The following is a 12,022-nucleotide window of genomic DNA, read 5'->3' as shown; positions in this document are numbered from 1 at the left end:
ACTGCTGAATTGGTGGTGTTACGGACACGTATGGGGGTACTTACACTGCCATCTGGTGGTGTCAGAAGTTTATAACACACTACGGTCAAAATTCAAAATGGCGGCGAACACAAGGGAAGATTCAAGTGGTAGCTCCATACACAAACGTCGACCAGGTAAGAAGTTCTGTCATATTTCATGGCTTATTCTGATTTAGATATTTATAAAAGCCTTGTATATTTGTCATGACATGCAAATTTGAAAAAAAAAGTGTAAAACTAGCAACTTTGTAGGTCGCTAAACATGAAGTACACGTAAGTGTACTCATGGACTGAGGCTCCTCGAAACAGCTAATATGCTTGTAAACATGCACACACGTAAAATGGGAAAAAAGCTAGCTCTGATGCAGCTAAAAAGCTGTACATGGTCCCAATGAAATAAATAACAATTAAATCACTAAATACATACATACATACTTAAATTAGTTTTGTTGAAAATGTTAGTAAAAATGTAATATGCTAGTAAAAATGTGCACATGTAAATTAGCTTGCACCCGTACTAAGAAGTGGACAATGCGGATGGTAATGCACTTCACGGATCTGGCTTTAGCCAACAGCTGGCTACTCTACCGAAAAGACCATGCAATATGTGCTGGACCAAAGACAAGACCCATCCAGTTCCTTCAGTTCCGCATGGAAGTGGCTAAGATCCTCTTGGCCCAGCATCACGGTGCAGATGCAGACCTTTCGACACAGTCAGAGGAAGAAGAAGATTCAAACCAGGGAGTGAAACGTCACGTGACAGAGTTGCCCCATGTCTCGGTCCGTAGGAGGGCTAATGCCCACCTCCCAGAGATGATCGGCCTGAAGAATGCAATGCGCTGCAAACAACTAGGCTGCACTGGAAGAACCCGAGTGCGTTGTATGACCTGCAAAGTGTTCTTGTGCTTGCAAACCGAGCGCAACTGTTACTCAGCCTTTCACACATAAGTGATGGCAGTGATTCTCAAGGTGTGTACATGTTCCTTGGTTCCTCCATGTTCTCCGACTCCGTGAAGGTCAATCAATCAGGTGACCTCTGGGCCTCTGAAAGCAGGCCTGGTCCTTCAGTGCTCAGTTATCGCAGCCTTTAACATGTTCCCTTTTTTACATTACCAATGCAAAATGTCACATGAGCTACTCACCTACTATTTTTTCTTTTTTTCACTATGATGTTCAAAACACATTAGTAGCCTAATGCAAGAGTGACTATTTAAAATGCTTTGAATGTTTTATATTTTGTTACAGACATACAATGTCATCCTGCAACTATTTTGCAGCATATCAAATGTTCCAAACACTATTTTTAACTGTCCAAAATGGGCAAAAATGCAATGTTTCCATATTATTTTTACTCTTCGATAGTCAAAACATGTTCAAAAAATATGTGTATGTGTTATTAATACATTAAAAAACAGTCAGGAAAAAAACTGCTGTGTTCAAGGCAGAAATGAAGAGTTTTTCATTCTATTACACAAAGGTGACTTTATTGTGTTTTATGGAAATTCGGACCATGAATCCACATATGTGGACATCATTTTTCTCTAAAAGTACATCATATCAAAAGATGATACTTCGTTTTTATTCTAATTAGGTTCCAATAAGCCCAAATAGCAAAGAGAAATAAAAAATGCATGTAAAAAAACAGCTTGGGCCTTAAGAGGTTAATGTATTTTAACCATATTAACCTGTTTAATCAAATTGTTTTCATTTGGAACACTAAATCAGAACTACATTTGGAGTTCCAGACACTTGTAGAATGTATGCCAAGGCACATTGTAAGAGTTATAAAGAGACAGGGAGTGGGAGAGAGAACAGGTAGAACCTGATATGGAAATGAGCAGAACAAACTAAAGGAACTTTCCACCACCGAATGATCATTCCAGACTCTACTTCTATTGAGAGACATATAAAAGGTAAGACGACGATTGTTATGTGTATTAATATAGTTGATGATATTGTTATGTGTATTAATATAGTTGATGATATTGTTATGTGTATTAATATAGTTGATGATATTGTTATGTGTATTAATATAGTTGATGATATTGTTATGTGTATTCATATAGTTGATGATATTGTTATGTGTATTAATATAGTTGATGATATTGTTATGTGTATTAATATAGTTGATGATATTGTTATGTGTATTAATATAGTTGATGATATTGTTATGTGTAATTATATAGTTGATGATATTGTTATGTGTATTCATATAGTTGATGATATTGTTATGTGTATTAATATAGTTGATGATATTGTTATGTGTATTCATATAGTTGATGAGATGATATTGTTATGTGTATTAATATAGTTGATGATATTGTTATGTGTATTCATATAGTTGATGATATGTTTTGTGGACAGTGTTATAATAGGCCTACTCTCCTTAAAAACCCTTTTTGGTACTAGGTAGAACCCTTTTGGGTTCCATGAAGAACCCTTTCCACAGAGTGTTCTACATGGAAGCCAGAAGGGTTCTACCTGGAACCCAAAAGCGTTCTCCTGTGGGGACAACCAGAGGACCCTTTTGGAACTCTTTTTTCTAAGAGTGTACTGTATCATAGGTCTATAGACTTGTCTTCTCAAATCAGGCTTAAAACACAACAAGCAACAACATTTTCTCTTTCTTATCTACTGTTAACTCTTTTCACTCAGGAAGGTATGTTGTGTGAAAGGGAGGCAAATAAATACTGTGGAAAGACTAACAACAACTTACACTTCCTCAAAACAGGTTGTGTGTGTTCATTAGTGCCCACCGTAGCAAAACGTTTGGCAACGGAAACCGTTTAGGTCACGTTGTACAGCGTTTGGAATAAACTGTTTATGCATTGTTGCAAAACTGTTGGCTGCTGTGTAAACTAATGAATACGACCCTGGTAGTAGCCTACAATTCGGCTGTTGATGTCTGCCTCATGCTGAAACCTGAATGTAGCCTAAGGGGTGTACTATGATGCTAGCTAGATATACTGGTTTTCTAAAGTTAGCTAGCTTCAGTTATCTTCACATTCCAGCTCAGGCCTCATCCATAGGAATGTACAGAGTGCCAGTCATCAGGAAGGTGCTCTCAGAACAGAAAATATATAATGACTTGACAGTTTAATCATACAAAATGGCGCTAACTGGATGTGGGCAAGTCAAATTCAATCAGTGGAGGTTGCTGAGGGGAGGACGGCTCATATTAATGATACCATTCCACCTATTCCGCTCCAGCCATTACCACAAGCCCGTCCTCCCCAATTAAGGTGCCACCAACCTCCTGTGAATTCAATATATCAATATTCATTCGTCATAGTTCTACATTTCACATTTCGCATGATAAATGTAATTGTATCATAGTTCTACTATAGTGTAGCGATCTGTGCATCTTCCGGCGTGAGTTTCCTGTGAACACTGAGGCTGTACCCACTTTAAGTTACAGTTTAGACAGAGACCATGTAGGCTATTTGATCATAATGTAAAAAAAGGCCTCCAATAACATTTCACATGGAAATAGCTGTTCTATCATTCAGCCTACAGTAGCAGCCAATGTGTGGTGTTCAATGTAAGCCTACATTCCATGAGACATTCCAAAAAACATGCAGAGCTTGACATTAACCTGTTTATCTACTTGTCCTTCACACAAGGAGGAGGTGACTGAAAATGTTGTTGTGTTTGATGCAAGAAACCACTTTACTAAATAAAATGCATCATTATTCCCATGTACTATGATGCAATTCCAACCAAGTAACCCAATTGGCGCCAATGGTGCGATGCGTAGGTTGCTTGCCTTTTTACAAGTGCAACCTGGGTTCACTTCCCTGCCCCGCTGTTTGCTACATTGGTGTCAGAAGTAGTATGGTGTCTGTGAGGCCATCAGATTGCACGGCCCGGATGTGTGAGGGGTCTGAGTAGTCGAAGCACGAGACTTGCTTTTATAGGGGGCAGTGTGAGACAGGTTACAATTCCCATCGCAGCAATAGGGTTAACCTAGTTTTGGCCAGCGACCTGGGTTCACTGCCCTGCCCCGCTGTTTGCTACAATATTAATATCACAGGCTACCCGACGTCCGTTGTACAAAGAGACACAACGATATGAGTGAAAGGATTTTAGGATAATATCAGTTAGTGTTTATTTAGAGTTGTCTTCTGGGTTCAGCCTTCTAGCTTCCTTTATCAATTGGATGAAATATAACAAATGACATGGTCTCAGAGTTGGGAGATAACCAGGCCCAGCTTAAATCACTATGACAACCATTTCATTATTTCCCCAGAGCAGCAAGGGAATCTAGAGACTCAACCTTTGCAGAATCAGAATCACCTTTATTCGCCAAGTACATTTGCATGTACATATGTAGGATCTTAATTTGAGCCAGTTTGCTACAGCAGGAAAATATTCCTGCAGCAACAGTAAATGTGATATATAATTAATGGACATTTTTGTATCGGTTGATGCATTTTTAGTAAGGGAAACTCAAGTCTGCCATTTCTAAGTGGAAATTATAAACTTCAGAAGCCTTTTAAAACCTCAAATACACTACAAGTTTTACATTTACTGCGTTGAGGGAAAGTTATTCTGCAGTGGTGGGTGATCAAATTAAGATCCTACATCTGTACACATAATTCAACATGGTGATTTTTTACATTTTAGTCATTTAGCAGACGCTCTTATCCAGAGCGACTTACATACATTGCGAGTGCATACATTTTAATTTTTTATACTGGAATCGAACCCACAACCCTGGTGTTGCAAATGCTATGCTCTACCAACTGAGCTACATCCCTGCCGGCCATTCCCATAATAATTAAAATGTCCTGTTGCTGCAGGATTATTTTCCTGCTGTAGCAAACTGGCTAAAATTAAGATCCTACATCTGTAGCAATACACCTCTCTTTGATGTACATGGCTATATCAGGCTTGACTTTTGACCATTTGACATCTTTTATTTACTGTTGTTTAGGCTGGTTGAATGAGTTGCCTATAAAAGCTACTTCATCTGCAAGAGAACAGGCGGCTGCACCAGCGACTGTAAGAAGTTATGTGATTTCCTCATATGAACGTGAAAGTAAGTGTGTAGCCTACGCAGTTACACAATGGCTGTTGAAACTGTGGCACGTATTTCTCGGTAATATTAGAAGTCAGATGAATGTGTTGATATGTAGGAAAGACGGGCAGACTCTCGTAGGTCAAGGCTAAACTTCAAACTATTATAAGGTTAGGTCGACGTCAGACATTCAATGGTCAGAGTAGGTTTGAGCTATAATCACTTATCATGCTGACAAACCTGATGGTCTCCGTTTGAAATGGTGTGTAAAGTACCATGCCTAGGCTACAAGCTCTGTCCTGCTACTGTTAGGTCTATAACGTTATGGGAACTGATCTGAACAGGTTTAGGCTGGTCATCTAGGATATGTAGGCTATAGCTGAGGTATAGACCTCCATCTGTATCAGGACTAGGCTCCTGCTACTGTTACTGTTATAACGTTATGGGAACTGATCTGAACAGGTTTAGGCTGGTCATCTAGGCTATAGCTGAGGTCAGTGGTGATTTTAGCATGTCAATCTTGGTGGGGCAAAACATAAATAAAGGGGGATGCATGCCAGCAAAGCCACTCCACAACACAACACTAAACAATACATTAATTGCACTATAACGGTGACAAACGGTGCCCACAAACTGTTAGGGCCTACATAAAGCAGAGTCCCAACAGCAGAGTCCCAACAGCAGAGTCCCAACAGCAGAGTCCCAACATCAGAGTCCCAACAGCAGAGTCCCAAAAGCAGAGTCCCAACAGCAGAGTCCCAACAGCTGTCCTATCATTTCTCTTCATTATTTCTCTTCATATGACAAGGATTAAAAAGGATTTGCCTGTAGATTGTCGACTTGATTCATGATGATGACTGCTGGCTAAGATTTTGAAAGTATGATGTTGACATGATCAGTCCAATCAAAGCTACTGTAGATATAATGTGATTTGACGTCATTTTTTCTGTTGGCCAATGACCTTCTTGGATGGGCACTTCTAATGTAACTCTGTGGCAGCACCCAAGGGGCTTGAATTTTCTTGCTCTACCCTTAGACTTGGCAGTGACGTAGTGTCCCCATGAGTGACAGAACACTGAGCCAATCACGGCGCAGCGCTCCGTATTTTCTTCTGGCTTGCCCCACCACCACAGAAAGCACTGAGCTAGGCTGAAACACCTGCATTTTGGAGCTGCCTTACTCAAGAAAACAAAAAAGAGACCATGTTTGTATGCGGCTATATTAACTCAATGATATATATTTTTTTGTGTGCATTTTTTGCAAACTGATATGTGACACGTATTAATGCCAAAATAACATGCAAAACAGGAAAGGCCACCTGCCCTTAATGACGGGTCGCTGGTTGAGAGAATGCCAAGAGTGTGCAAAGCTGTCATCAAGGAAAAGGGGTGGCATTTTTGAAGAATCTCAAATATAAAATATATTTTGATATGTTTAACACTTTTTTGGTTACTACATGATTCCATATGTGTTATTCCATAGTGTTGATGTCTTCACTATTATTCTACAATGTAGAAAATAGTAAAAATAAAGACAAACCCTTGAATGAGTATGTGTTCTAAAACTTTTGACCGGTAGTGTATATATTTTTTTACATTGTTAGCAAACTGATATGTGACAATAACCACAATAACATGCAAAACAGAATGACAGGTCGCCACTGGCTGAGGTATAGCCTTTCTGTATAGATCACTGATCCCCCCCCAGATCAATCAAGCCTGTTTTAGCCCTTCTGTCTACATTCTCAGATACGTTTAGAAAATAACAGATTCAAAGATAATAAATGGCCGACTTTTAATGAATACAAATAAGTGTGAGACATGGCCTTGTGTTGCTGCACTGTCTATAACTACCTTAACAAACAGTAACTTATTATTATTATTATTATTGACAGTTAACATGGAGAAGAGATGTCACAACTACATATTAATGTGATTGCATTAAATCACCTGACTGTTTCGATATGTCTGTTAGTAAATGTTTTATAAGAGATAATTAATAAATGATAACAATTTACATTCAAGAATTACTGTGTTAGCTACAGCCAACATGTTGGATCTCTGTTTAGGGGTCAGTGGTCTAAAATGAGTCTCTCTGGGGAGAGAGAGGAGGGGGGCCCTGCCTCTAAAATGAGTCTCTCTGGGGAACATGACACCAAAGCTAAGAGGTGAGATGACAATTTTGTTTAAGAATTGTTAAGAGTTTATTTCCTAAATGCTATTTCCACAATTTTTCACAAGTGTTTTTTAATCAGAAATGGTTGCTTATGGGTACCTTCAATATTACTGTTCTCAGATGTTTAATTAATAGATTTAAGATGTGTATTATATTTTTTTGCAAAACACTATATATCCATTGTTTAGCTGAAATTGAATGTTTGTATCCTGTATATTTGACTGTATTATCTGGTTGTCTCACCTAGCTATCTTAAGATAAATGCACTTACTGTAAATCGCTCTGGGTAAGAGCATCTGCTAAACAGGTGGGGCTCTGCCCTGAATGACAGGTCACCACTGCTCCAAAGCAATTACATGTTGCACAGGAACCACTGACTCACTGCATGTTTCTATTATCAAGACACCTGCTGGTACCTCTTAACTGGTTAGGACAGCTCATGAGGTGTCCTAAATATCTGCCAACTAGGTGGGACACTTATGAATAAAGAGGCTTCATGCATAGCTTTAATTTATACCCATAAGAGTAGGACTAAAACGGCTTTATTCTCAGCACTTATACGACACATTTTCTACTCTGAGACGCTTTTTGGATATGGGCCCAGATCTCAAAATATTGTAACGACCCAGTATTAAATGAGTCTATCTGGGGAGAGAGAGGACCAATTTTACTACTCTGAGACGCTTTTTGGATACGTGCCCAGATCTCAAAATATTGTTTTAAAAAACGATTTTCTTTTGTTTTACATAATATTACTAATGTACCCGACTTTAAAGACTGCTTTTAGTTTATTGTGTGGCACTGCTCATGTCCGCGTTCTGAAACTGTCCGCGTCCCCGTACAGAACTGTCCGCGTCCATGTACGGTTTGGCGCCAAGCATATTGTCCAGTTACACGCAGAGTGGTCTGAGGTGATCTTGGGGAACAACGACGGAGTTTGTTAGTGTTGAGACACCGAAGTTTATTGTTCAATTTGCTTTTTTTGCGTAATGGTCAGTGACAGTATGAGTGTAGCCAGATCCTTTTCACTCGCTTTCCTTGTTTCATCTTGTGGTTCACCGGATTCGTCATCATCCTCGAGGGACAGACGAACGACCTGCTAGCTAGCCAAGCTAGTCGGTACAGCTAGCTAAGCTAGCTACTCTTTACCAGCAGCATCCTAGTTATCCTAGCTACCACTACATCATCACCGGCTGCCTGCATTTCTTGTGGACCGATGGAGCTCCCTGGTTGTTTCTTCCACCTGTTAAATACCGTGGAGGGCTTCTCCCTCTCTCGTTGACGGATGCTGGCTACCTACCATCCCTCTGTCCGGTTCACCTCTCTTCACTAGATGGACGGTAACTTTAGTGTTTAACCCCTCTGTGTCAAAGGACTGAACTTTTGAATATTATTTTCGGGGCGCCTCAAGTTACCTTTTTTACAACTTTTATTTCTGATAAAAACTAGTTAATTGCATCCGCCATGGAGCCCAGTTTCATAATATTACCTTCTGTCCCTGGTTATGAAGTAATCGTGAAACAACAGGCCTTATGTTTGGGCATTTTTCACCCTGCCAGCTCCTATTAGTTCTACTGTAGGTTTACCTCAGGTAACTTATTATTAACAAGGTTATGGTTACTTGGTGAGCGCGCTCAATGTTACCCTGAGTACATGTTGTGGTGAGCCACAGTCTAAGAGGTGTTGTCTGGCGCAAAGCCATCAAACGTTAAACATTTTCTGGTCATGGTTAAACATATTTGTTTTAAGAAAAAAGTGTACAATCTAAACAAAACGCATGTCCCTGTCCTCTTTTTCAAGATGTGACCGATTTAAACAGCCAGAAGACATTTTTTAATTAAGAAATAACCTTTTTTTTGACAACTTGTTGTTTCTAAGTGGCTGCTGTTCACTGAGTTGCAAACCAAATGGATATAATGGGGTGATTGTTGTCTAATCGGGTGGTCTAGCTAATATATTTGTAGATCTGACGCAGTTGCTACCTCAGATTATGAGCCTAGCAAGTGTCATATAGCTCAGTTGGTACAGCATGGCGCTTGCAACGTCAGGTTTGTTGGTTCGTTTCCCACGGGGGGCCAGTATGAAAATGTATGCACTCACTAACTGTAAGTCGCTCTGGATAAGAGCGTCTGCTAAATATTTAAAATGTAAATGTTAAAAATGTCATGAATGAGTTATGTAGTACCCACAGATGGCCAAAGGGAGGCGCAAGAGTGCTATAAACCATACAGTTTTTTGCCATAAAAACCCTAAACCTAACAATCAATCAAATGTATTTATAAAGCCCTTTTTACACCAGCAGATGTCACAAAGTGCTATACAGAAACTCTTACCCTACTTATAACCTATTTTAGCCGTAACCCCTAATTCTAGGGTAGGGTAGCCTAGAACACTTTTAGAAACTATTTTAGTAATAATATTATCTTAGTAAATACAATTATAGTATTAAATAGCGTTTTGATTATTTTGTTGTTATTTTATTATATGTATAATAGCAAGACAGAACACTTGATAAATAAGACACATTTGTTTTATTTTTCAAATGTGTTTTGAATTGGGTGACCTAGTAACCTCTGTGTGAAAGTCCAGCAATTGGCGTGGGGCAGGTTTGAGACTGATCTAATACACTTTATTTCTCAGCTGCCTCACCAATGTCTGTACGTGAATTAATAACTTTTAATAGCTAAATATTTCCAATAGATGGCAGCATAAGACCACGAAGCATCAGTTATAGGCTACAAGCAGCAATATGATTGACATAAAATAGCATGCAACCAAATACTATATGTCCCATGATTTTCTGAAATGTTCACTCATTACTTTAGTTAGCTATATATCTCGTATTAGGCCTGTGATGCTTTTGGAAGAGCAATTAAATAGTGACTATAGCAGGTGTTGAACCCCGGGTAAATAATCACTAGTCAGATGCTCCAACCTCAACCCTAGTATACATGCATTTTTAAATATCTAATATATCGATTAAACAACCTCGGAATAGATAAGACAAGAGTGCGTCTTCCAGCACTCCAATAAATTAGAACGTGCAACCCTCGCGGTTAGCAAATGTACCTCAACATGCCCCTCGCTTGTGCTAGAAGGCAGAGTGCTCGCTGCTGGTTGATGAATCTGACAATGAATGTACCAGGAAAATAAGTTTTTCTCGACCAGAGGTGACTAAACTAATGTTCAGGCTTATTGATAATCGTTATAGTAATGAACTATAATTTCAAAACATGAGCATAAAAACAGCTAATAATAAACATGAATCATCATTATATTATTTCACAGTCATCTGTTAAATGCTTTTTCAGTCGTTCCTCTTGCGTTAGCAGTGTGGAAAGGGACAGTAAAAAGCGTGTGCAGGAGTTTTCCTGTGAGGGGGAGTGGTGGTGTATCCAGGGAGAAAACTAAACTAACCTTCTGAAATATCATTCATGGTCTTATTCTGCCATCTATTGGAATTATTTAGTAACTGCAGTAGTACTGAATAAAGTATATCCTTACTAAAGTAGTAATTACTCAGAATTGCAAAATATGACATTTTCTAATTCATTTTACCACTTACAACAATAAAACAACAATTTATAGCATAGCACAATGAAACTGACATAAACCAAAAACAACATACATTTAGTTAATTATAAAAAATTATTTAAAAATGATGTATTTAGATGGGTGACATTATCTGCCAAAGTAACACCTCGATCGAGCGTTCTTTTTGATTATTATTACTGTGTAAAACCTAGCAATACTACTTATTTCTCTGAGAGTGAGGCAGGTATATTATTACTGTGTAAAACCTAGCAGTACTACTTATTTCTCTGAGAGTGAGGCAGATATGTAGTATTTAGCAAAAAACATGATTCTTGGTCTCTCTGAAATGAAACCATCAGGTGATAGATTTTAAACAAATACATGTCTTTCATTGAACAACCCCATACCATGATTAGATAGTGAAAAAACACACCAATCTCTTTCATAATTTCTTTAAACAATAAAAGCTAATTTACCAACATTTCTGAAAATGGATATATAGCGTTTTGGAATGAAACTCTTCTTATGTTTCCCCATCTGAGCTCAGAGTAGATGAGAGATGTAATGTTTGTCTCTGTTGTGTCGAAGCCCAATCAAGCAGGAGAGACCAGCCTCCGCTGTACCCAGCTGTGTGTCCATGAAGAGTGACAAGTCTATGGCTGAACCTATAAACTTTAGAGAGGGAGACTTGTCTAGTGAACAAAGGTAAGAAGAACTCATGGGTCATGGTCAGTGAGTTAAACAACACTGTCTCTAGTCATTTCTCCTCTCCCATTTTCCCATTTATTTTGGTTGTTTTCATAATCCATAGGCCAATCCTTTTTTCCATTTTCATAGTCCTGAAACAATATTACACAAACACTACATTCCCTCCCTGTGTGTGTGTGTGTGTGTGTGTGTGTGTCAGTGAGTGTGTGTGTGTGCACTCCCTGGATGAGGAGATGTAATCTCTATCCTGATTGCCTAGTCACTTTTACCCCTACCTACATGTAAATATTACCTCAATTACCTCAACTACCTGGTACCCCTGCACATTGACTCAGTACTGGTACTCCTTGTATATAGTCTAGTTATTACCTCAACTACCTGTTACCCCTGGACATTGGCTCAGTACTGGTACTCCTTGTATATAGTCTAGTTATTACCTCAACTACCTGGTACCCCTGGACATTGACTCAGTACTGGTACTCCTTGTATATAGTCTAGTTATTACCTCAACTACCTGGTACCCCTGGACATTGACTCAGTACTGGTACTCCTTGTATATAGTCTA

Source organism: Coregonus lavaretus (assembly GCF_964263955.1).
Source record: "Coregonus lavaretus genome assembly, contig: HAP1_SCAFFOLD_925, whole genome shotgun sequence".
Classification (NCBI taxonomy): domain Eukaryota; kingdom Metazoa; phylum Chordata; class Actinopteri; order Salmoniformes; family Salmonidae; genus Coregonus; species Coregonus lavaretus.
Note: the sequence above shows the minus strand (reverse complement) of the source record.